Source organism: Macrotis lagotis, chromosome 1 (assembly GCF_037893015.1).
Source record: "Macrotis lagotis isolate mMagLag1 chromosome 1, bilby.v1.9.chrom.fasta, whole genome shotgun sequence".
Taxonomy (NCBI): domain Eukaryota; kingdom Metazoa; phylum Chordata; class Mammalia; order Peramelemorphia; family Peramelidae; genus Macrotis; species Macrotis lagotis.
In genome coordinates, this window is record NC_133658.1 from 409,191,330 (window position 1) to 409,219,188 (window position 27,859).

Consider the following 27,859-nt stretch of genomic DNA (forward strand, 5'->3'; position numbering starts at 1 on the left):
TAGAATTTTTGCAAATACAAATGCATACTCAACATATTCAAAATGGAATTCATTATATTTCCTTCTAAATTATCTTTTATAATCTCTTTTCAATCTGCCACTTCCTGTTGAAAGCACTACCATCTTTTCAGTCAACCAGATGAATGACTTTGGAGTCATTTTCAACTCTCATTATATATAATGTTATCACTAATTATCTTCACAATCTCTCCTGCTCCTTCCTCTCATCTTAAAACAGCCATCTCATTAGTTGTAGGTCACTTTCTACAGAGCCACAAAAAACTAAGTTTTCTATAAGGTATAAATCTGATCATGTCTCTCACAATGGAGAATCCTCAATGGAACTCTATAAAACATATTTCAGCTTGGCCTTTCATAGATGTATTTCATACTATTTCCCTATTTCAGCTGAAAAGGCCTCCTTATTATTTTCTGCATTTGGCACTCCATCTCCTACTTCTGTGCCTTTGCTCTTGACATGCCTCAAACCCAAATGTCCTCCTTCTTTACCACCAACAGAATTCTTGGCAGCTTTAAAACTGTAATTGTCATGTAGCATGTTAAATAACTGTGAAGGTTCAGAAGCCACATCTTATTTTAAACAAAGTCCTTCCTAAAGCTCCTAATTGTACTGTTTATATATTATAATATTCTTAAAATGAAAGTTCTCTTAAGATCAGGGATAACTTGTATGACCTCAGCACGAAAGTTTTTTTTCTTTTAAATTAGAACAATCCCCTAGTTCTTCTTCAAAAATAACTAGAATGTAATCATCTGGCATTGCTATATTTAATGAAATATTTTATATACATTATCTCATATGAGTCTCAGTCCTATAATACAATTAATGCTAAGAATATTACGCCATAGGGGCTGCTAGGTGGTGCAGAATATAGAGTACTGGCACTGGAATCAGGAAGACCTGAGTTCAAATCTGGACTCAATTAATAATTACCTAGCTGTATGACCCTGGACAAGTCATTTTATCCTATTACCTTGCAAAAAAAATCACATTATTACTCCAACTTTATGATGAGGAAACAGTCAATGACTCTGAGTGGCTTGCCCCCAAGTCAAAGATACTAAGTCAATCTGACATTTTTTTGTTGCTGAGTCATTTCAAACTCTTCTTCCAACCTTATTTGAGTATTTCTTAGCAAAGACACTGGAGTGGTTTGCTACTTTCTTCTCCAGTTCACTTTACAGATGAAAAACTGAAGCTAACAGAGTTAAAGTAACTTGCCCAGGGTCATAAAATAAATGTCTGAGGATGGATTTGAACTCAAGAAGATGAGCCCAGTATTCTATTCAATGTATCACCTAGCTGCCTTAGTTACTAAGAGGCAGCACCTAGAAACCAGGTCTAACTCCATCTAATTCCATCTTCCCATTCAGACTGTGCAAAGAGATGTAGAAAAAAGGCATAGCATTAGTTAATAAATGTGGCCAACTTGCTGTTACCCCTAATGGCAGGTGACCTCACACTTCCTCTTCCTCCTGAAGTGTAAAATAGAAGCAACAGATCACTAAGTGACCACATTAAAAACAATAAAAACAATATGGAACACTTTTTCCCCCTCTAAGAGTGACATCTCTTGGGGATCTGGCAGATGTCAATTTGAATTATTTCATTTGACCTTGAATTCCAAAGGGTTCCTCTCCTCTTTGCCAACTGGAGTCCCAGGCTCTTGCAACCAATGAGTACCGTATGAGAGCATGCATGTACACATATGGTGTTTATAAAGTACTCTGAGCTCCTTGTGGAAGATTAAAAAATAAGCTTCTGTTTAATGCAGTAATAAAAACAAATGATCTTTCACAACGCCTTAACTTCTGTTGGGAATCTGAAACCTCTGAGTTAACTTTGAGCAACCTGAAACTGACAGACGCTGTTGCTCAGCACAGACTTTTCCAAGCTCAATCCCATATGTGGCCTGTGCAGCCTTACCAGGGAGGCCTCTAATCACTCCAATTGCCTTCACGTCTTTTTCTCAAGGGACTCTGGGGAAATGGCATTATGTTTAAATGCCTCAGGGAGGGGAAATGAGGCATGCCTGTCAGCAAGGCTTGCATTCAGTACAGCTGCTCCAACTTGCCCAGAGCATCATAACTCCCCAGGAGAAAGGGAATGACAGCCCTCCAGATGCAGCCCTCAGGAGCTTCTTAGTATACAGAAATTCCATCACTGGAAGGACTGGGTAAGAGAAGTGGTGTTAATTCCTCAGTCCAGAAATCTCAAGTTGGTATCATGCTAATTAATTGTGTGTTGCTAACCACCAAAATAATGGAAGCTCACTAAAGTTAAGAGCCGTTATGTTTTTGTCTCTAAGATAATTCCTTGTACCTAAAAAGATGCTTAATAAATGCCTAGAACTTAGTTTTTCATTCTATGAGCAAGTAGGTGGCTCAATGGATTGAGTGTCTGGAACCTAGTTTTTCACTATGAGTGAGTAGGTGGCTCAATGGATAGAGTGCCACGTCTAGAGTCAAAAAGATCTTCATGCATTCAAATCCAGCCTCAGACCCTAGGAAAGTCAATTGACTTCTGTCTGTCTCAGTTTCCTCATCTATAAAATTATGATTATAATAGCCTCAACCATCTACGGTTGTTGTGATGAAAAAATGAGATTGTAATTATAAATTGCTCAGCACACTTTCTGGTACATATTATTTCTCATACTTCACACCAAGGATATCCTTGATGTAAATGTAGATTATTTTCTTAAGTGTGTGTTTGTATACACATATGTATGTACACATGTAGAAACAGAGACTGAGGAGAGTCGGTATATAAGTTAAAATGTTATTGTTATTATATATATATTATATATTATATATTATTACTAATGCCATTAATTAATATGATCCTTCAACTTTTAGATAATCTTTTGCATGCATTCATCTTATTTGATTCTAGTCTTATAAGGTAAGAAATGCAAGTATCATTACTCTCTCTCTCTCTCCCTGGGGCAGCATCTTCTTAAAGAAGAACAGAAGGGGCAGCTAGGTGGCGCAATGGATAGAGCATCAGCCCTGGAGTCAGAAGTACCTGAGTTCAAATCCAACCTCAGACACTTAATAATTACCTAGCTGTGTGACCTTGGGCAAGTCACTTATCCCTGCTGCCTTGTAAAAACTAAAAAAAAATAATAGAAGGGTCATTTGGGCTACTCCAAAGATGCTGGCAAGAATGTACCTCAGTGGGCAAAAACCAACGCAAATGGAAAGAACACTAATCTTGGAATAAGAATAGCCTTCAATTCGTGTCCCATTTACATTTATGAACTGTGTGAACCAAGTTACTTAATTTCTCTATGCCTCAGATTTCTCATCTGTAAAATGAAAAATCATACCAGCATTTCCTACCTCAGAGAGTAAAGTGGTCTGTAAACCATAAAGGTTTGCTTCATAACTATTATTATCATCAACATCATTCTACTAACAAAGTTGGCTGCTAGAGTCATTATTAATTGTTATTAATATTATTCATCTTTTCCAATAGATTTTTTGGCAAGAAATGTTTCTAGAAGTCATTATCTTGCTATTCCCTCTCTATTAAATGTTTATTATTGCAAACAGCTTGGGGAATATTTCACATTTTACTGTCTATTAAAATAATATTCTTACGATTTTAGGAATCAAAGTCATATCCTGATGGTAATGGTGGCACAAATAATACCCTAAAATCAGCCCTGAATTCAGAGGAATGCCATGCTTCACCCCGTGCCAAGATGATACACCAAAACCAAAAGAAAAAGATGGGGAAAAAACCCAGAAAAATGTCTTCAAAGTCTCACATCTTTGGTTAAGCCCAGTTTGTTATCATACTGGTCAAAAACCAAGGATTTCACTCAAACAAAAGTTTGAAAATTTAACAAAGTCTCTCAAAACTAACCAACGGCTAAAAGAATCACTCAGAGAATGTAGCCAGGTCTTGGGGCAACTACAACATACAACAACTACAACAGATCTTTATGGAAGTTAGAACTATAAAGATCTTGGGATCATAGCAGATACCATGCAACCCAACTACCTCATTTTTCAGATGAGATAGACTTGCCAGCAAATGGAAGAGACAGTATTAAAACCCAGGACAGACCTCTGACTCCAGATATTACACCCTTTCCCTTCTGCACCATGACTGACCAACAAACCCAAAGGATAATAAAATGAGAAAAGCAAAAGGGAAGGCAGGGAATCCTCAATACCACTATCTCCACCCCCCCAAAAAAACAGCACTTGAGTTGACCCATATGGTATTCTTTGTACCAGTTCTCAATTTATGAAAAATGTTTCCCTGGTCTTTGCTTCACAAAGGAAAGACTGTGAGAAGAAAAGTAACAAGAAGATTCATTTCTCTGCCTCCCCCACTACCTATTCTCTGCTTCCCCATCACAGGGGAAAAGAAAAATACAAACAAAAGTTCTCCAGTTTGATAATAAACCTAGCCAAAATGATAAAGTGAAATAAAACCCAGGCTTGGGCAAGGATCCAGAATCTTCATGAAGTGCTCCTAGGCCAGCAGCACCTGCCAATGGGGACCCAATATGATAGAATGAACAATGGTGACTTTGTTTTAAGAGGGGAACCCACTTAATAGCATGCATGGTTTTCAACAGGGTCTGTCTGAAATGGATAGGCCTATGTTTCAAAAAGTTACCTCAATTTCTCTGTCCAGTAACACATAGCTCACACCTATCTGTCACTATATAGCCAATGGCTCTGTCTGACTGACAGAGATGCCAGTTGCCCTGGATGGGACAAGGTAAAAAAGAAACTTTCTTTTAAAAATCAAATGCTTGGCTTCTAAAAAGGAGCATACTGATCCACACTTATTAAAATCAAGATAAAACACTGTACAGGAATGAACTTGTATGTGCTTCTTCAAAAGGAAATTGAATGTTCTGCAATTAGAATAATCAAATGACTAAAAATAGGATAAAGAAAATATGTCTCCCTCTTTTCTTTATACAGGTGGGGGGCTATAGATGTGGGTCACTGCCAATAGAGAGAAGCCACTCCAGTCATCCTGATTTATACCTTGACACTGGACCCTGATGGTTCTAGAGAAGAAAAGTACGTCTGGTGACATTGCACAGCACTCCTTCAATTAAATACAATTTACTTGCATGTCATGAGATCACCTTTCTGATGTCACAGTTCACTTCAAGAATGAAGGACAAAGAACAACAGCAAATTCATTTGGCACACAGTTAAATTCTTTTTTTTTTTTTAGGTTTTTGCAAGGCAAATGGGGTTAAGTGGCTTGCCCAAGGCCACACAGCTAGGTAATTATTAAGTGTCTGAGACCGGATTTGAACCCAGGTACTCCTGACTCCAAGGCCGGTGCTTTATCCACTACGCCACCTAGCCGCCCCTACACATAGTTAAATTCTGTTCAATTGCTGTTCTTTCTTCTGTCCCTCTTCCCTCTTTATTACAAGGAATAGCTTTCTGAGTACATTTAGAAATAAAGATGATATAAAAATAAATGATATCAATAAAGACTTTTTAAAACCTTTATCAACCTTTCTACAATAAGCTAATAATGTTTAACAATTACTTTTTCTTTTGATCCTCACCACATATTTTTATTTATCTCAATTTTTACAAATGAGAAAACTGAGGCAAACAGGAGTTTGGGAGGGTTTTTAGTTGTTGTTGTTGTGGCTGCTTTTGTTTGTTGTTTTGGTTACACCCCTAACAAGTGTTAGGGAAGATTTGAACTCTGGTCTTCCCAACTTCAAACTTGGGGCTCTATCTCTTGTATCTCCTAGTAGTTAATTTTCTGCTCCTTATCAGGCAGGTCTGTTTGTATTCACAGGAAACATCCCAAGCTATGTTTCCCATTTTGCACATGAACCAGTCCCCAGGGCCCTACTCAACAGAGGTGATCAGCCAGAGTAATAGCAATGAGTATGGAATTTCTTCATTCTGAGTTCACCTTTGGCATCCAACTGGCACAATTTCAAAAAACCACTTCAGTCACCCCAATCTAAAATTCTAATGTGTAGTCACACCTCCCTGCAATGCAATAGTGGGGGGAGGAGGAGAATAAAGAGGGTTTCAGGGAGAATGATTGGGCTAGGCTTTGGAAAGGAGAGGTGGAAGTATGGGAGAATCAAGGGTAGGGTGGGAAAAGGAAATGGGAAATCTGATTCACTACCTAGTTATGATATGTAGCTTATTTTGCTTGAGTTTGGGGGGTGTTTCTGGCCTGAATCTATCATTTCACTGGTACTCCCTTTACCAATACCAGCTGGCCCTTGCTCTGATTTATAATCTTAAAGCCTTGTCTAGGACACTAAGAAGTGAAATAGCCTGCCCGTGATCACACAGTATGAGGTGGCATGTGAATCCCATCTCTCTTTATCACAATATTCCCAGCATGAAATAGATACAACATGTAAAAACATACAAGGAATATTCACATACATGAAATATACAATATGAAATTAACACACACACCCCTTATCAGTATAACAAGGAGTGCACTTCTAGTGCATGGCCTTTGTCAGACCTTCTGATGGAAGGGCCTTCACAGTAAGTCCATAAGTCTACCCAAGGCCACCTTCTGCTTCTAAGACCTCAGCAACTTTGTTTGAGGACACAGCATACTTTCCTTTTCACACCCATGGAGCTTTAATGATATCCTGAATATCTTATGTGCCTCAGACACCCAGTCAGGACAGATCCATTCTAATTATCATTCACTCTGAGAACCCAAAAGTGACATTCCCCCACAGAGAAAGGGAAAGGAGAGGCTGGTGAAGTGCTGGGAGCAGGCCAAGCTCTCTGGTATCTCACTCCTATAACCAACTTCATACACAAGCACACAGAAAGGGGAGCCAAGGAGAATCAATATTTACACGGCAGAAACATCTGTTGCTAGGAAGGCAGAAGCCTGACCAGGTCTGAGATAAGATGTTAATTATCAGCATCAGGGATGTGCATCTGTTTCCCCAAAATATTCTCTACCTCTCTAGGGAGAGGAGACTTTAGGAAGCCAAGAAGGGATTCTGGAAGGAACTAGATAGAGGTCTAGTTATCTAGGCTTCATTCTTCATTCACATAAAAAGAGTATCTCTTTTTTTCCTTGGCAATTCAAATTCTCCCATCGAAAACTGGGAATAACAGAGCTAACTGAAGTCAACAGACATATGCTTCTGTTGGAATAGAAAATTTAAAGTAGTAATAACCACTAAACATTAATGAGGCTTCAAACCTAGTTGAATTTTATCCAGCTCTTGCCAGGAAAACCTCAGTCAAAATTATCTTCATCTTCATTTTTGAGAGAATTTAAAAGTCTACAACATGAAGGATACCAAAAACTCTTAGGACTACTTTCAGCATATACCCAATAACCTAGGCAAAGTATTTTTCTTCAATTCCCATCCACAGATCTATAAATATCTCCCCTGCTAGATAGAACATGTCTTCTCTGCACCACACAATTCACCTTTCACAAGATACCAAAATATTCTTCAAAAAATACATGTCATGTCATTTCCTTACTAAAAAAAATTCAGAGAACTACTGAGCATGGTATATAAGGCCTTCTATCATCCAGTTTTACCTGATATTTTCAGATCTCTTTCATATTTCTCCTCTTTCACATCTGTTTAAGCCAAACTGATATATTAGTTGTATTTTGAAATTAACTATCCAACTCCATTCCTTCAGACTTACATATGGTTCTGAAATCTAAATTCTAAAATTTTTAGCTTCCTTCAAGAAGGGACTTCCTTGGTCTCAGACACTTAATAATTACCTAGCTGTGTGGCCTTGGGCAAGCCACTTAACCCCATTTGCCTTGCAAAAACCTAAAGAAAAGGGGGGGGACTTCCTTCCCTGAAGTCTTCCCTAACTACTCTTTCTCTCTTGAAACTACTTTGAATCACATTTTTTTCAACATAAATGTTGTATTTCATTTTTAATTTGTATTCCTACTAACAAACATGATATCTTACAGTGAGGAGGTGCTTTAAAAAGATTTCAAGTAGACAGCAATCCATATAGGTATGTTCATCTCACAAAACCCAAGCACAAGATAGGATATAAAAAAGGTTTGGATGGATGGATGGATGGATGGATGGATGGATGGATGGATGGATGGATGGATGGAAGGAAGGAAGGAAAAGAAGATGAGACCATTATCTTCTCTGAATTAAAATCACTGCCTACATACTCCATGGATCTAATGCTTTGGCTCCATACCAACTTGCACAATTCTCTAATTGTTTAGTGGGTGTATGGTAGACTCTTCTCTCCAAAGAACAGGGTAATAGACTTCCCAAATCTGACATTTTAGATCAAACAGGCAAAAAGACAGCACTAATCATAAATATATATCCATACACCCAAATAATCTACAATCTCATCCATTAGAACATTCCCTCCATCAATACTGATTAAAACCTATATTGTTAAATGCTTCCATGATCTGATCCTTCTACAAGTTCCTACCCAATGCATTGGGCTCCTTCCTCAATTTCTCTTGACACTGTAAATATAGAAATGGAATATTCAAGCTGTCCACCTAACCACTAACCACATGACTAGTCCATCTTTTCTTCTAATCATACATTTTCCCCAATAACAGATTTTATTACAGTTTTTCTTCAAAGTTCCCTACTGTTTATACAAGGTATCTCATAAGTCTTGGCACATATTATGTCTATATTATGGCCTGCTCACACCTAACAAGTCCTTTTCCATTGCCCTCTCTATACTATTCAGTTTAATTTTCTGGATAAGTCAGTGATCCATGACTAATAGTCAAATAATAATAAATATGAATAGATCCTTAAAATGTGACTGGTAGGTAGGTAGGCAGATAAGACAGATAATCTTTTTGTATTTTCTATGCCCACAGTGTAGAGCTGTATAAATAATACTTACTGCATATTTGCTGAATTCCTGAATTGATTTAACGACTCTCTGAGTTATGAGCACAAGTCCACTTACAGACAGCATTTGTGAATTAAATACATTCTAAGCAATGACCAAAAACCGAGAGACACTCAGAACGTTAAATTTAGTCTTGTATCCAGGAACTACCATATGGTCCCATCATTCTTACTTAAAGTTTTTCAGGAAACCAATCATTCAAAAACAGCACCAACCTCCCAACTAATCCCTTAATACCAGGTGTCCCAGAGAAATTTTAAACTTTGATGGCTTAAAGTAGTAATAACTAATAAACATTAATGAAGTTTCAAAACTAGCTGAATTTTATCCAGCTCTTTCTGGGAAAACCTCAGTCAAAATTATCTTCAACTTCATTTTTGAGAGAATTTAAAAGTCTACAACATGAAGGATACCAAAAACTCTTAGGACTACTTCCAGCATATACCCAATAACCTAGTAGGGTATTTTCTATATAAAGTCAATTATATACAAAAGCAAAGAAACAGCAGAGATAACCCAGAGAATCTTCACAATTGTGCTCTTCAAAAAGATTCCAAATTTCTTCATTCTAGTAAAGTCATCAGAAGGGAATATGTTAGGAGAGAGAGAGGATAGAATTTGGATTTCCTGGGATGAAACTTACCAACCCCAAGAATCACTTAACCTGTCCAGTTTCAGTTTCCTCATCTTTTACCTACAGGATTATGGGGAGGATCAAAGGAAATAATGTGTGTAAAGCATTTTGCAAGTCATAAAACCATATATAAATAATGAGAGAATTTATGATCTAACAGGTGTAAGGAATTCCCAGATGAGGAAATTCCTTCCACCAATGCAGATCAACACTTTCTCAGCATCTCAGAATGTTAGTTACCTAGACCACTAGAAGACTAATGGTTACACAAGTTAAAGAGAGGCTGCCCCTCTATGACAACAACCACTACCACAAATGCAACAGCAGTCATAAAAATAATTTATTGTACTTTTGACAAAGGGTTTTTCTTCTTACATCATGATTTCCTTTAACATTCACAACAATCCTGTGATATGGGTATTATTCTTATCCCCACTTTACAGATGAGGAAACTAAGGTTGAACGATTAAATATCTGTCATTACTGTTACTGTTATCGTAAGAATCCCATACCAGGTACAACTTTAACCAGATTGTTCATCACCATGGGGAGGGGGGAGGGAAGGGAGAATGGTAGAAAAATGTGGAAATCATAAATTTGCAAATGGGTGAAGGTTGAAAAACTACCATTACATGTAACTGGAAAAATAAAATAAAATTTCAACTAAAAAAGAATCCCCTACCAGGTCCCAAGGAGAGCCCAAAAGGGTCCCCTACAAGGAGTTCCTGTCAAGATGTACAATGATCTACAAAATGTGAAGTGCAACAAAGTAAAGCAGTGAAACTTATACCTTTCCTGACGCTTTTTACCTAGAGTACAGGTTGGATTATGAACAAGGGGACAAGCAGATACAAAGGAAAACATTCTGGATTGGAAACAGAAGGCCTGGGTTCAAATTATCGACAAAGTCCTTAGCCCTCCATTCCACAAGGAAGGAATCTTCCATCTTCCTGGGCTGCATCATTCTCCATCTTAGGATGAAGCATAGGAATTGGCTGTGTTTGTAAACATAGCCAGGCTGGTAAGGGACTAACTGATCTTATCTCTGTGTCTGTGTCTGTGTCTGTCTCTCTCTCTCTGCTTCAACCCCCAACTTTCTGGCTTAATGATTTTTACATTGAGAAGAGAGAAGATGACCCAGGAGGGAAAGATCAACAGTAACTATGTATACTCCAATCCCAAAATCAAACTCTCCTTTTTCTGTTAATATCTCTAATAAAATCACCCTCTCCTGAGATGAAACTCTAATCCCAACTACCACCTTTCCTGTCTTACCCACTATTCAGCTTTGCTTGTCTTCTCCATCTATTATAAAACACATTGCCCTTGACCTAAGGCCACTTTCTCCATTTTCTTTGTATAAAGGAAAAACCTAACTTTCTACAAAAGACATTGTATCCCAGTACATTTTCTTTACTTGTCTCCTGAAATGCTGAACAGATCTTCACTCCATCATTCTTCCAGTCCCTCCCTGGGCACAATTCAGCAACCTCTCTTTTGAAGTTCAACCTGAACAACTCTTTCAGGTTGGATGGATCCTTGCTGCAATCATCTCCCAGTCTCTCCCTCACAAGGAAGGAAGGCAAGGGTAGCACCTAACTACCAGGAGGACAAGTCTTCCTATCCACACCAAAATCTGTCCTCAATACCTGAGGACTTTGGTATGCTCAAGGTTATCTCCAAATACTCTGGCTTCCCAGCTCATCAACCTCCACAACTCTCATGACCTATATTTCCACCCCATCTCAGTCACCTACAGAGATGATCATACTTTAGAAGTAATCATCATCCATCATTGTCCCACCCTCTGAAATTCCCCCTGCTTATAATCTATTATTTTAATATCTAAAATGCCTCTGCCTCACTCCTCCTAAATCTATTCTTCATTCTCACCATTTCTAATCCTTCCACCCTTCCCACTGCTCTTAAGCAGTCACCCGATTTTTATTCCCACTCTTACTTGAACCTTATAAGTAAAGAGTTCAAATAGACTCCATTCTCTGTCCTTGAATCCCTTACCCACTTGTCTTGGCTATATTATAATGGAATGAGTCACTTCCCACATCTTACTGCTCAGTTAATCTTACTCAAGAATTGCTGGTTGCCTCTTAGAGCAATATGACTGGTCCACTACACATTTATTACTTAGGTTGTCTGACAATCCTTTTATTCTTCACTATTTCACTCCATAACTATTACAAATCTTCTTTCCTTAAAATGCCTAACCCTCCCTCTTAGTAAAGGAAAATGAAGTCATCTAATAAGCTCTCCTAGAAACCATCTGAACAATTTCAGGATTTCTAAATTTAAGATTTGTGAACTTTTTTAAAAATGTAAATGTAATAACTATTTCTAACATGGTTGATTTCCTTTCTAAGTCTATCTATTTTCATGCCTGTTTGTTATTCTAAGAAAGGGTCCACTGGCACCAGCAGATTAACAAGGGGTCTGTAGAGGCAGTTAGATGGCACAGTAGATAGAATACCTGCCCTGGAGTTGGGAGGACCTGAGTTCAAATTCAGTCTCAGACACTTAATAATTACCTAGCTGTGTGACCTTGGGAAGTCACTTAACCCAATCATCGCCTTGCCAAAAAAATAAATAAAAAATAAGGGGTCTGTGACACACAAAAAAGAAGAGGTAGCTCTACTTCCTTGTCAAGGCTAACTCCCATATTCTTGAATCCACCTCTTGTCATGTCTTTCTGACGATTTTGTTTCAGTCAAGCAAATCTCCCCTTTCTCCACTCCCCTCCCCCCTTCAGTCATCTGTCATGACCTACAGTGACTACTGCTTCCTTCAAACTTGCTTTTAAAAACTGTGACCTGATCCTGTCATTTCCTAAAGTTATTGCCTTCTTTTCTTCCCTTCATATACTTTTCTAAATCTACATATCAATTCAATTCATCTAGAGCCTTTTCTTCTATAATTTACTTACTCTCCCTGAAGCTTTTTATACTAATGATGGTTCCCAATTCTTTAGATTCTTTTTTCTCTCTATTGCTTCTGTGACACCACTTTCTCCTGGTTCTCTTCCTACTAATCTGGTTAATTTTTTTTCAGTCTTCATTGCTGAATCATCTCCCATATCCCATCACCTAATCATTAAATATTCTGTCAAGATTTGTGAATTATGCCCTCTTCTCTCTTTATACTTTCTTTAAAATGGGTTTAATTATCACCATATTAATGACCACCAAATCTCAGCAGAGAATACTAATCCCTCTCCTAAATTCCAATTTCATATCACCAACTGCCTGAGAGTCATCATCCCTTCAGTGTCCTATAGAAATCTCAAATTTGACTAAATTAGGATCCTCTTAATCCTAACTTCCCCATTTGTATAAAGGGCACTTCTATCCCATCCTATCATTCTCCTAGCCTTTTAAATACAAAGTAATCCTCTTCCCATCTCCTCATTCATGTACCAAATCAGTTGCCACCTCCACAATATTTCTGTATCTACCCCCTTTCTCTCCACTTACATCCTGATCTGCTTGTAATAAACTCCAAATTGGTATCATTACTTCCAATCTTTCCCTTCTGCAATCTACAAAATTGCCAAATTATTGTCCTAAGACAATTTTCACTTTTGTTACTCACCTGCTCAAATTTCTCCACTGGCTTCCTGTTGCCTCTGAGATAAAATAAAATTTCCTCATACTGACATTTAAATTAAGATCTTTTACAACTTGATTCCAATTGAGAGAATCTTAAACTGAGGATTGTACATTTGATTCTATTTTTATATTCTTTAATATTTTGATAACTTTATTTATTTCAAGATAATTAGTTTCCCTTGAAACTTCAATTTTCTTTTATGCATTCATTTATATATTCTGAGAAAAGGTCTATATGCCTCACAAGTCTGACAAAAATAGTGATGAACCTCTCCCTAATCAAAGTCACCTACTCCCTCTGCTAACCCTGCCCCAAACCTGATTCTTAATTCATACATTCTGTTTTCTTGACAGACCTGACTACTAGCTGTTCTATGGATTTGGTCCTCCATCCAAATGTTGAATCATCTTCCTTTAAGAAAATATTTAGTTTTCTTCAAGGCTCCACTCAGATATTACCTTCTCCAAATTCACCGAGTCCATTCACTCCCCTCTAAAGTATTGATGTTTTCACCTCAAACTACCGCATATTTTAGTTACCAAATTATAAATTATCACTCTTTGCTTCCACTACTCACTCGTAGCATATAAACAGACTTGAGGACAGTCTCTTTCCTTGCTTATTGCCAATACACTCCTTCATCTAGCAGGCACTTCATAAATGGATTTTTAATCAGACTACATTGTTACTTACATTGTTACTTATTACCCTAGGCAAGCCACCTCTCTAACCTCAGTTTTCTCCTCTTTTCTCCTCTGTAATAGGAAAGCATCAAAAAGGGACCTCCAGGCAATAAAGTGACACAATGAATCAAGTACAGGACTTCGAAGTCAGGAAGTCCTGACTCAAAGCTAACCTGGGACACTTATTAGCCATGTGACCCTGAGCAAGCCTTTGTATGGCTCTGTTTTCTCATCTGTAAAATGGGGTAAGAATAGCACTTTTTTCCCCAAGTGAAGTTTAAATGAAATAAAATTTGTCAAAGTGCTTACTTCTTCCAAGGTATCTTTCAAGTTCTAAAACCTATGTGAAAACTTTATTTTGCTATGAATTTTAAAAATGTCACTAGCTCCTCAAGGCCCACAGAGTCATTCATACAGAAATCAGAGCCACACCAATTACACAGTAAAAAGTTAAAATAAAATTGTAGACAAGTAGAGGCAGCATCAAAGGCCATAGAAGGTAAATAAAAAGCAGAGGGGGGGCCCTATCTATGACACCACTGAGCTGAAAATAATCAGTTTTTAAACCAATTGAATGAAGAATTTCAAAGTAGTTTAAAAACTGTTCCCCATAATTGCTTAATGGCCATCTTTTAAAAGGCGAAATTAAGCTGAAAAGTTTGGTTTTCCTTTGTCTCTAGTATTTCCCACCTGAAATCAGAATTAAAGATTATTTGTCTTCTCGTATTAGCAAATATTAGAATACCTAGATACTTTGAGAGAAATATGATATAAGGCCCCATTCAAATATCATCTCAGACATCTACAGGAAAGTAAATAAACTTCTCTTTACCTCACTTTCCTTGAATTTAAAATTAGGAAGGGCCTTAAAGGTCCTTTCTAGCCCTATTTCATGGCATGTAAAACAAGTTCAACAAATTAAATGAAAAAAGAGAGAAATGATGTCCTAATATTTCTCATGGGGGACAGTGGAAAGAATGCTGGATACAGATGGTTATGGTAGAAAGAATGCTGACTATTACCAGGACTTGGGGTCACTGTCATCTATAAAATAAGTGAGTTGGACTAAATAATCTGTAAAGTAGCTTCTTCTGGATTTAACAAAGATTCTTTTAGCATAATTTCCTGAAAATGCCATCTTCCCCCCCCACCCCCCATGGATGTCTACCATGATATTGATATTATTCTCCTCCATGAGCAATAGGTGGTAATCTACTACACTTAAGATTTGAAAGAAATGGATTCTATGTCAAGGACTCTGTATTTGAAGTGGAAAAAAAAACCCTAAGAGGAAGGCCCTGGCTTACCTGGAGTGTTGGGGACTGGGGAGATCTCCCAGGATAGAAAATTCTGCTCCCTTTGTTTAATGCTGTGGGAATAGGAGGTGGAAATAGAAGGGGAGGGGCTGCAAGTATACCTTTCCTTATCTATTCAAGTCCTGGGCAGGAAAGCAAAGTTCTAGAAATCACAAACAATGTGTAATTGAATCCCCATTTCAACTGCTGACTAGAAGAGCAACTCCCAAATCCTTCTAAATCTGGTCACTGCTTGCTTGAGGCAAGGGGCTCATTTCACCATTATCTACCATAGACCAACATGAGCTTATTACAAGTTTGTAGGCTTTTCCCCACTTAGATTATAACCTTAAGACCTTAAAAGGTACTACAGGAAATGAGAGTGCCTAAAACAAATTTCCAACCCCTGATTATTCACATTTCCAACCTGGAATGTTAACAGGTTTGTTTTTTGGTTTTTTACACAAAAAGAAAGAGGTGAAAGAAAAAGTTTCCATCATCTTTTCTCATAAAAGGCTGCAGTTGACTTCCATTTTACCTATTTATTGTTGAATGGAAATGTCTTGGGGTAGAAAGTGACTAGAACATTTTTTTGCACCCAAAATTTTTACCATGGCATCACCTATTATTTACATGTTTTAAAGCATATCTGTTTTGGGGTTTTTTTTTTTTGGTTTTTGGAAGCCAGTGGGATTAAGTGACTTGCCCAAGGTCATACAGCTAGGTAATTATTAAATGTCTGAAATCAAATTTAACTCAGGTCCTCCTGACTCCAGGGCTGGTGCTCTATCCACTGCACCACCTAGCTGCCCCCTAGTATATTTGTTCTTAATAAGGCTATATATACAATCTTCTGACGGAATACATAACCTCATTCAATCAACTAATAAGCATTTATTAATCACCTACTTTGTGTCAGGTCCTGGGGAAATACAACAGTAAAAACTTCAATCAAGGACCTTATATTACAGGGGCATATTATTTGAACACTTTTAAGTATATACCAAACAAATAGCATGAGATGGTGGAAGGACACTAGAATGGGGGGTGGAGATAGGGGTGGGAGAAGGCAAGGAACTATCAGTAAAGGTTTCTAGTAGGTGACAGCACTTAAGTTAATCTTTGAAGGAATCTAGGACTCCTAAGAGAGAGGGGAGGGGAAAGGGAACCTTCCAGGCATGTGGAACAGAGAGAAAGAAGATGGAAAGTAGCAAGTGAGGGACAAGCACAGACAGTTTGGGTGGACCTTAGAATGCAGGAAGGAAGTCTAAATAGGATTAGAAACACAGGTCACAGGTAGGTTATGAAGGATTTTAAATGACTAAGGAAAAATATATTTTACAGTCCTGAGATACAAGCTATACCTATGGACAATCACCTACATACCATTGGTCCTGGGAAGGACCATTTAATATCTGTTGACAGTAGCCCAGGATCAGCATCTTTCTTTATACAAAATAAATATCATTTTTTACATTTCCTTAAGAGTTTATGACCATTTCATCAGCTATCCTTTCTTAACTGGAAAAATAGTAAGGCAAAATTAAGTTTTTAAAGAATTTTGAGAACTCTCACACATAAGGCTGCAACAAAGAATGAAAAATGAAGTGAGAAAGGCATCAATAAAACATATAATCATTAATAAAAGAAGCAGACAAAGCACAAAAAAGGTTAAGAAGATCTAAGTTCAAGTTTTCTACTGACATAGATAAACTGTATCACTCCCGAGGATACTACTTTTATAATCTGTAACCCTCCTTTGTAGAACAGTCACAGATTGATTGCTTGCTTGCTTGATTTTTTTTTTTACTTATTTATTTGGTTCTTGCAAGGCAGACGGGGTTAAGTGGCTTGCCCAAGGCCACGTAGCTAGATAATTATTAAGTGTCTGAGACCGGATTTGAACCCAGGTACTCCTGACTCCAGGGCTGGTGCTTTATCCACTAAGCCATCTAGCCGCCCCCAGATATTTATTTTTAAAGAGAGTTTGCTGACCAAAAGTTCCCGAACACATGAAAACATACTAAAAAAATTCTTAAGCAAATATTCATTGAATAAGGAAAAAGCATATTCCTCTCCAGAAAATTAATGATACCGTAGACATTTATGGACATAAAAGTGAAAATGTTTGACCAAAAAAATTTTTTTAACCTGTGTTCTAACTTGATTTGTAGTCAGAAACTACAACCTCACTTCTAGATGTCTGTTACTTAAATATGAAAATAATTCTAATTGCTCAAAATTTAAAGTTTTTTTTCTCTTCATAGAAGTTTGAAGAAGTGTAAAACATCACTTTTTAAACTGAGTGACAATGTCAAAAGAAAAATTACTGAAAACATTTCAAATTTTTTGGAAGTTTATGTGTTTGAAATGAGAAATCATTTCAGAGAACAAAGAGGTTCATATAAAAGATATTTCAGAAACTAGGGGATGAGTAGGGGGGGAAGAAGGAAAGAGAAAAAACAACTGTTTTTAAAGAAATACCCTTAAGACTTAGTAAACACTATGATAACCAGTAGTTCGCAAGGTATACCCCTTCCAAGAAAAGATAATGTTAATCAGCTTAGTTAACAAAAAGAAAAATGTTTTTGGATGTAAGAGTGAAGTAAGGGAGAGGGTATTTCCAGGCAGCTGGGGCAGCTCAAGTAAAAATGTTCCACATATTAATAAGTCAAGAATAGTTCAAAGTGTGAAAACCAGAAATGATGGTCATGCAAGTTAAATGGTGTGTTGGTGGAAAGGAAGAAACCAACAAAGGGTTTAGCAGGAAATTAAAGAATCTGAGTCCCATTATAAAGGACCTTTCTCTCTGACTTTGACCCTTGTGGGCCAAATGCCCAACAGTATGATCTGAGTCATAGGATTTGAATAATTCACAGGACTTGGAGATGACTTGCCCAATATCACCACACAAGTAGGAAAAAAAGTAGCATATCCAGGATGCTCTGAACCAAAGTCCTCTGACTCCAAATCCATTACTCTTTCCACTTAAAACTTATTTTAATTCAATATACATAATACTCAAGTAACATATTCCAATTACTATAGGCAGCTATGTGCTCCAGGAAATAAAGCATCTGGAGTCAAGAAAACCTGAATTCAAATCAATTAGACCCTGGGCAAGTCATTTAACCTGTCTGTCTCAGGTTCTTTATCTGTTAAAATGGGGGTGATAGTGCCTACCTCTCAGGGTTTTGGTAAAGATTAAAATGAGATAATATTTGCTAAGTACTTTGTAAACCATTAAGTCCTATATAAATGTCAGTTATCATTATGATAATTGTGATTATCACCAAACAAAAACAAAGGTGAATGAGTCTGTCACTTTCTCAAGATTTCATTGATATAAATTCCCAAATAAGGAAATTCCCAGTCACAGAGCTCTAAATCTATGATTCTAACTACATCTAAAATTACAGGCATTTTTCTCATTTTTTAGGAAATGGACTTTTAGGATCGCAAAATTAGAGGGTAAAAAAGGGTACAATCATGTCAAACTCAAATAGAAACCAGTCACTAAAGAGTTTTCCACTGCATCCACTGCTCCAGTGCATTCTTTACTCCACCGAAGCTTATTGTGAATTTGTTTTTTCAAAGTGAAGACTCATACTTGAGATTTTTTTTAAAAAGATTCTTAAAACAGAGGCAGCTAAGAGTGCAGTGGATAGAGCACTGGCCCTGGAATCAGGAGGACCTGCGTTCAAAACCAGCCTCAGACACTTAATAATTTGCCTAGCTGTGTGACCTTGGGCCAGACACAACCCCACTGCCTTAAAATAAATAAATAAATAAATAAAAAATTTTTTTTAAGATTCTTAAAATGAGGCATACCTGTCACTCACCCACCATGCTACTTTCCATGGTTAGCTGAAAGTATTTGGACTATCTAATACTGTACTCCCTAGGTCACACTACATAACCATGACAACTAATACCCCAAATAAAATGATGTATTAGCTTAATTAAGACTAAGAGGCACCACCTGAAAATCTATGGCAATACATAACATAAAGTAGCATTTCAATATGCAGAAAGAACTCCTTGGATAAGGTTTAAAAATAAAGTTTCCTGCCAGTAGGATGAAAAAAAAGAAAGCCACAGAGACAAGAAAGCCAATTGCATATGGAGCCAAAAGCTATCCTGCTACAAGGTTCACTCCCAAGAGACCTTGCTTGCAACCAGAGGAGGAGAGGGGAGGAAATAAAGGATGGATCATGATCATAGTATTTAGCAATACAAGAAACCTTATATGTCATTTAGTCCAACATCCTTATTTTGCAGAAAAGGAAAATGAAGAAAATAACCAGAGAGATGTGCCCAAGGCCACACAGATTGAAAGTGGCTGTGGGTCTGAGTTTGAACCCAGGTTATCACTCTTTAAACCCCATAAATGTTCTTTCCCACTATCCCCAGCTGCCTTAAATGTCTAAGTCCTATTAGAAATAAAATTCTATCTCTGATACTCTTGCTACAAATTTATGGCATGGCTTTACCCCTTTTATGTGTCCTTCTATAGTTCTTGTGAACAAGTTAGTAAAATTTACCAAAACATTCATGTCTGAGGCCAACCTAAGAGTTGGAGCACAGTCACTTAGTATGGTCCTGGGCAAGGTTCATTTAACATTCCTAGACCTTAGTTTCCTTATCTATAAGATGGGGAAGGAGTAGAGAGATGAACTACATTTCTTTAAAATTTCCTATCCATTCTCTATGACCTTATGATTTATTATAAAGATTTTTGCAAATTAAAAAAAAATCTACAGCTGATTTCAAAAGTAATACTCTTTTCCATTAGTTTTATTAATCCAACACATGCTTAGAGGTAGAGGAAATTTCTTCACCAGGAGTTTCAATGAAATCAAAGTCCAATATCAAAGAAAGGATTTGGACCACTTAATAATAAATAGGAATTTAATAAAGGATTGCCACCCCCTCCCCATATTTGAATGGGTGGGCAACTGGTCAATTGTTAAGGATACAGGGATGATATAAGTGACAGTCCCTGACTTAAGGAGCTTTATGAAATGTTGTCTAAGAATTGTCTAACATACACACACACACACACACACACACACACACACACACACACACACACGGAAAGAGTAAATATTATTCCAGAGTTTGCAGTTTTTTCTGACCACAGAAATGTACATTCAGCACCCTCAAATGGATTCACTAGAGGGCCTCAACAGAAGAAAACCTAGGACATTCTTGAGCCTTTCTTAAGTAAATGAGTAAAATAAGCATTCAGGTTGCAGTTCTTAGTTGGTTCCACTGGCAGGGTAGGTACAGAGGTTGGAATCATGGGTTCCAACTCTGCCACCCTTCTGCTTAGAAGTCTGATCATCAGTAATGGTACCTAGGTTAGAAGAAGCAAATTCCTATTCTTTGTAATTCCAGGCCCCCATTCAGATTATTATTTTTAAACAAGATTTATTTTTCCACCCATGAGGATACATTGACTTTTTATCACCAGAGATGTTCCCTATCTGTGATTCCTTGATCTGTTCTGGGCCTGTTTAGTTTTTTTCACAGGTAAAATGAGAGGCTTGGCCTATGTTACAAAGAGCCTTAAAGTTCCCCTTCAGCTCTAGCTCCTGATTCTAAGATGCCTCTTGTTCTCACCACTGATCTCACCAGTATTCCAATTCCAAGCATGTCATTAAAAACCAAATGAAGCAATATAATCCCTTAGCCCAGCTCAGCAAGGAAGGTACTCCTCAAAGTTAATGCCACTGAAACTTGGTGGACCACTTCCCCAGCAGCAAAACAAGCTCAATCAAGAGAAGAAAATCTGCTTGTCTCCTTATGGATTAAATTAGACCCCCCCACCCACCCACCTCCAAAAAAAAAAAGTCCCCAGGAATTCAGAACAAAGCTGCTCTGGAGTTCTAGCAAAGCCCTTAAGAAGGGACACACCTAAGTCAGGACTCCCAGAGTTTATTGCACCTTCTTTTTTAATTAGACATCTGGCTCTATCTACTTTGGTGGGGTGGGCAGGGTGGTGAAAGGCAAGGGAGATATAACTCATGACTTCACTGGTATAGAAAATTGTTGGCAAGGATACTTACTCTATTAATGAAGATCAGCACCTGCTCAGAAACTTATAATCTTAGAACATTAAGAGCTTAAAGTGAGATCACACAGGGAATCTGTGTCAAAGGCAAAATTTGAACCCACATCTTTTTGACAATGAGGACCATTACAACTGTCCAACTGGAAAGCTGATTTCCATAAGAAGGAACAGTATTTGATTCACAGACTTTGAGTTGAAAAGGATCAGAAGTGATCTAATTTAACCCCCTTTCATTTTATAATTGATGAAGTAAACTGAGAATCAGAGAGATGAAGAGATATGTCCAACCTCACACAACAGATTAGCAGATGACTGCCACTCAAGACAGGGTCTCCAGGGTCTAATGCTCTTTCCCCCCCACACTGAACTGGAGACTCTATATATCACTGCTGGGAGATCAGCCTCACTAAGTGGTTCCTTCCCTCCTGAATCCTACTTCTAACACCTTCATCCCTCTTTGTTCAGAAGAGACTTCTTCCACCATGCTGACTGCATTCAATTTCCAATAGGCTTTTAAGTGCTTTAAGAAAAATCTGAGCTTTTCATGCAGAAACATGTCCTAAATGAAATCTGCAGTGGCTTTCTCTAGATCACAGAAAGAGCTTTCCAGAACCAGCCTGTGCTGATGGCAGACTCCCAAATTTTTAACCAGCTAGTTTCCTATGCTCCAATTTATTGGAATGGGATCTATGGGATTTATTGGGGCAGGGGGAAGGTGGGGAAACAGGTGGGGGGAGAAGCCAAATTCAATGGCCTTTACTCACTCCTCATTCTCCTTCAATTTTAGGTAGACAATTGATTATCCACTCCTTGATACTCTCTTTTCGCTAGGGTTTTTGAGACACCACTTTCTCCTACCTATAGGACTGCTCTTTCTCTGTCTCCTCCAGATTCACCTCCAGATTCCACTCTCTAACCACAGGTATCCCCCTCAGGGGCCCTCTTCTCTTCTTCCCTTGTACTCCTTCACTTGGTGATCTCATCAGCATTCATAGATTTAATAAGCATCATTCATGACAACTTTCTGACACTTTGAACTCGATGTAATCCAGTAGACTTCTTAAAAACTCAGTATGTTCAAAACAGAACTTAAAAATTTTCCTCTTAAATCTGACCCCTCCTATGTTACCTATTACTATAGAGGGTAAAAATCATCTTCCAGTCCCTCAGCAATTTTTCATTATTGTTGCTATTCCCTAATTTTACATCAAAAAAACTCTCAAGTCTAATAATTTAAGTGACTTGCTTAAGGTCAATCAAAGTAATAAGAGATAGAGCCAAGATTTGAACTCAGGTCTCCTAACTCCAAAAATCAAAATATTCTTTGCACTATTGTTGTGGTGTCTAACTCTTCAGGACTCTATTTGGGGTTTTCTTGTCAAAGTCACTGCCATTTCCTTTTCCAGTTCATTTTACAAAGAAACTGAGGCACACTGTGAAATGACCTACCCAGAATCACACAGCTATAATAAGTATCTGAAGCTGGATTTGAACTTAGGTCTTTCTGACTACAAGTCAAGGATCTCTATGCACTCAGTCACCTGGCTACCCTTTGGCTTCTTTTAAGTCCCAAATAAAATCCTATCTTCTACAGGAAACCTTCCCCAACCACTCTCAATTTCAGTGTCTTCCATATGTAACTTATTTCTTAATTACCATGCCAATAGCTTCCTTTGTACATATTTGCTTGTATGTTCTAGCTCTCATTAGAATGTAAGCTCCTTGAGGTCAGGGGATTGACTTTTACTTCTTTGTGTCCTCAATGGCACTTAATAAATGTTATTTGAGAGTCTGAACAAAAAAAAAATCAATTCAAAAATCCAAAATTCTAAAAGATTTTCTTTTTTTAAAGTCTTAACTTCTTAAAATTCAAATATACAGACCAGCAAACACTTGCTCAGTTTAGGGCAACAGAGCCAGAGGGTGTGTGGCAGGCAGACTTATGACTTGGGCACCCACCCGGAAACCAGAATCCCCAGGGAAGTTATGGCTCACATTCAACTCATCCAAATTCAGTGGGAAGGAGAGTACTCTTGGACCACAAGCATGAGGAAGAATTGCCAATGTGGCCTCAGCTCAATGAATCTTTTCTGACACTTATGGTTAATAAATCTAACACATAAAATGCAGGCAAAAACTTGCCAGAGAAAGAACCAGAAAATGGTGAACTAAAACAGGACATCAGAGAGAATGTGGATAAACTGAGGTTAGTTTATTCAATTCAATGAACATTTAAAAAATGATCAACTTTTTGGAGTGTCCTATAGTAAGTAATGGGGAGATATAAAATTGAGGCAAGCCCTCTCATGCAGGAAATGCAACTTATCTCTGAGTCTTAGAATATCTAAGCCCCCTTTAAAATTCAATACAAACTACTACCAGAAGCCTTTCTGTTGCCCTTCCACCTGATTTTCACCCTTTTCTTCACCCCAAGGCCATTCCATGGGGAAATTATATTATAATATTTTATATATACTTATATGTGTACATGTTGAGAGAGAATGTTCCCTGAAGGTAAAGGAGTACTTCATCTATTATTTTGTGTTCAATAACTGGTACAAAACAGGTACTTAATAAATGCTTCTGGATTGGCAAGTAGTACGATCTCATAAAAATATTACCATTATTGCTACTATTAGTACTATCACCACTACTACAGCTAGTCCTTTGGAATTCAAGAGGACTATTACCAACCAAAGGACTGGAGGTATGACTTGCACAATTATGTTTATTATAGTGAGGGGAAATCTATGCAAAGCATCCTTCTCACTTGCCTTTACCAGAATCTTTCCAACCTAAAACCTGATTTATAGGAAACAGAACTATTGGAGATGGAAATCAAAAATACCCTATCATGCAATTCCACCCAAAATGCCCAAATGCCATTTCAACCCTTAAGTCAAAAAACAAATTAATTTTTTTCTTTCTTCTTGGGAAGAATCTTATAAAGCTTCTGAAGGTTAATGGATCAAACATTTTTGTATACATTGATTTCAAAAAAGGCAAATATAGGTAGATTTTGAGGAAGGTGTATGAGTGTTATATATAGAGATACCATAATTTTATCCATGTAGTCTGGGGTGCCCTGGCACCACAGTAGATTATATACATAAAGTACATAAAAATGCAAAAAGAAGAGGAAAATAATTTCAGATGCACCAAATCTCACTGAAAAATTACAATAAAAATACACTGGGGTATGCAGAGGCACATGTGATTTAAATGCTGACAAATTCTAGAAGATTTGTGTTCAATAAGATAGAAGATGGAGCATGTCCCTAGTAAAGGGGCAGGGAGTGTATAGTGGATTCCTGTTGTTAACATTTAACTCTGGGCCTCAGCTTCCTCCTATGTAAAACAAGCAGAGTTGACTTCTAAGGTGCCTTGTAGAACTAAATTTATGCTCCATTGATCCCCTGAAAGGGAAAGGGGACAAAAAAGGAAGAAAAATGTAGAATTGGAAAGTCCCTGGCTTAGTGATATCAAGGAAGAGAGTGGGGGAGGAGGGAGGGACAACCTAGGGGAAAAAATCCTAGACCATTGTTGCTCAGGTCATTAATTTTATGTCTCAAGCCACCCTGAGACCCTCCTTACTCTTTATTACTGATGGATGGCATACCTGGGCCAGAGGAATTGCTTCAGCACCAGATCAGCCAGTCACAAACGTTTCTATTGGCATCTTTTAAGTATCCTGTTTCTATTAGACCAGACTTGAGTCTGGAATTTAAGTACTTATAACCTCTCCTTTCTTTCCCACAGAAGCAAAATTTCCTTTCCTAACTGCTCTATGCTCACAATCTCTTCTTATATTCTTATGTCTGCCTGACATAAGAAATTGCCCCAATCAACTCACTTGAGGTCACCTCTTCTCCTTTATGTCCCCCATTTCCCCAAAACTAGGGCTCTTGCTGGCTTATAAAACCATCATATTCCAATTTCTGATGTCCCCTTTTCCTTCATCACTGAGGTCCAGTCAGGGTGGACAGTTTAGGAGATGCAAAAAAAATCTTTAGGTCTGCCTTTAGACATGCTCAATTGTCTAAAAAGTGCCACCAAATTTGAAAGTCAAATCTTGGCTCTGCCATTTACTAGCTAGGTGACTTGTAAAATCACAGAGCTGGACTAGATATCTTCTAATTTCTGTCCAGATATATAATCTTATAGTCCCAGGAGATCTCAAATAGCATCCCTGAGATCCCATCCTCAATGTTCATCCCAGGGCCTTAAATCACTTTACACAAATACACAGAATTCAACTCAGTTCAACAAGCAATAACCAAATACTGATTCTTATACTCTACTCTATTTCCCAGACACCAGGCTTCACAACATTGGGCATCTGATACTTGCCTTGTTCTGTAAATGGGGTAGTGACAGAGGGAATGACAGATAGAGGAATCCTCTTAATACCTCATTTCATCAGTATTGTTCTATTCTCATGACTTCATCTAAGTCAAAATGCAGGCTACCCACTCTATCAGAGTTGTGTCATTTATTATTATTATTATTATTATTGTTATTATTATTATTATTATTATTATTATTACTCTTCTATTTCTTGTCTCAGGATTTTCTATGAATGGAATAAGAGATGACACTGGGGAATTTATTGCTGCCTATGAAGGGCAAAGAAAAAAAGGAAAAAACAAAGAAATGACAATCTCAGTTCTTTGCTATGTCAGTTTGCAGGAAAGAGGAGTTTATGAAGAGAATATATATACTGTATTCAGGCCAAGAAGCAATAGTTAGAACTAAAGATGGAGCAACTGATTGATTGGGAAAGGAGTACAAGGCTGTATATTGGTAACTTATTTATTTAACTTATTTGCTGAGTAGATCATGTGAAATGCCAAGCCAGTTGAAACAAAAGTGGAAATCAAGGGTGCTAGGAGAAATATAAACAATCTCAGATACCCTTCTGATGGTAAGATGTAAAGAAGAATTGAGAAGCCTCTTGACAAGGGTGTAAAAAACTGGCTTGAAACAACATTAAAAAATTGAGATCTTGGCAATTGGTCCCATCACTTCCTGGCAAAGAGAAGAAATGGAATTAGTATCAGATTTTCTATTTTTCGGCACAAAGATCACTGCAAACTGAAACTGCCCCCATGAAATCAAAAGACGATTCCTCCTTGGAAGGAAAATCATAGCAAATTTGGACAGCATAATCAAGAAGCAGACATCACCTTGCCAACAAAAGTCCATATAGTCAAAGCTATAGCTATTCCACTAGCAAATGTATGACTGTGAGAGTTGAACTATAAGGAAAACTGAACAGCAGAATTGATCCTTTCAAACTGCTGCTAGAGAAGATTTGAGCAAGGAGATTAAATCAGCTGATGTTTAAAGAAATTATATTAATTCATTGGAATGTCAAATACTGAAGATAAAGCTTAAATAATGAAAACACAAAATTTGCGGGAAAACAATGAGATGGCTGGTGCCATGGAAACAACAAACATGAACTTGGACAAACTTTAAGAGATAGCAGGAGATACAAGGGCCTAAAGTCCACAAGGTCACAGGGTCTCACAGAGACTACTGCACAACTAAACAATAACAACAAAGATTTTTTTCCTCATTTCAAGAGCCTGGTTTGCTCTCATGTAAATCTCTCTCAAATCTTTCCCTCTATTCAAAAGCAGCATAATCACTGCTCTGAGGGTCTCTCAGAGGTAACAAGCATGTTGGCATGTCATGATAAAGTCAGAGCAGGGAAGAAATTCAATCCAAAGGGATTTTGGAGATGGGCCTATTCCAGTGACATTCTGCCAGTCAGACCCCATCTGAACATTAGTAACCTAGCTGACATCCCCTACTGTTCCCCAGGTTAAACATTTTCAAAACATTAATGAATCAGGCAGCAGCTTGCCCCAAATCCGGAAGACATCTGCCTGGTGCTCCTACCATATGCTCCTCTGGCGGCAACATTATTTTTCCAGTTCTTAAATGCCAACAGTGTTTACTGGATTCCCTCTAGCGCCCCACTAAGTCACAAATAGTCACATTGGTGGTAGGACCCCCTTCCTAGGCATTTTTTCAACCTATTTGGTCTTTCTATTACAGTCCCCCTTCCCCTCTTCAATCCAAACTCCACACAACTGCCAAATAAATATTTCTAAAGTACAGACCTGTCCAAATCACTCTCCTAATCCAAAAGCTTCCAAGAGGCTCCCTACTTCCTCTAGGATAAAAGATTGCCCTCACGTATTCTGCACTCTAGGCAAACTGTACCACCTCCCTTCTCACTCATCTCTAGCTCAAAACTCAGGCCCCATGTCATCTGCAAGATCTCTCCAAAAATGCCCAATTGTTCATTGTTGCTTCTCCTACCACCACCAAAAATACTTTAAATTTTCTTTGAAGTTATTTTAAATGCATTAATGCTTATAATTATAATCTTATATAATTTATTATTATTATTATTGTTATTATTATTATTATTATTACCCCTTATTCAGGGACCATTTTCATTTTCATCTCTCTAGCCTCAGCACCCTAGCCAGGTACCTGGAAGATAATCCAAGTGGTAGTGCACACTGCATAGTTTTACTAGACTTCCCTACCTCTCTTCAACATTCCATAAGTCAGTTTCATGGCTGGAGGCTCTTCTCTGCCTGCTGGATTCTTTGGATCTTTC

At 37.7% G+C, this 27,859-nt stretch overlaps 1 protein-coding gene and 1 long non-coding RNA gene across 6 annotated transcripts in view; one reads left to right on the forward strand and one right to left on the reverse strand.

The window, feature by feature from the left end:
• LOC141506180 (uncharacterized) overlaps positions 1–14,144 on the forward strand; it is a 28,544-nt gene extending 14,400 nt beyond the window's left edge. The window contains exons 3-4 of the long non-coding RNA XR_012473784.1: positions 10,358–10,565; positions 13,930–14,144. This is a non-coding gene — a long non-coding RNA (uncharacterized LOC141506180). The remainder of the gene's footprint in view (positions 1–10,357; positions 10,566–13,929) is intronic.
• ARHGAP26 (Rho GTPase activating protein 26) overlaps positions 1–27,859 on the reverse strand; it is a 504,960-nt gene that overhangs the window by 363,937 nt on the left and 113,164 nt on the right. The gene's annotated exons all lie outside the window — the stretch shown is intronic.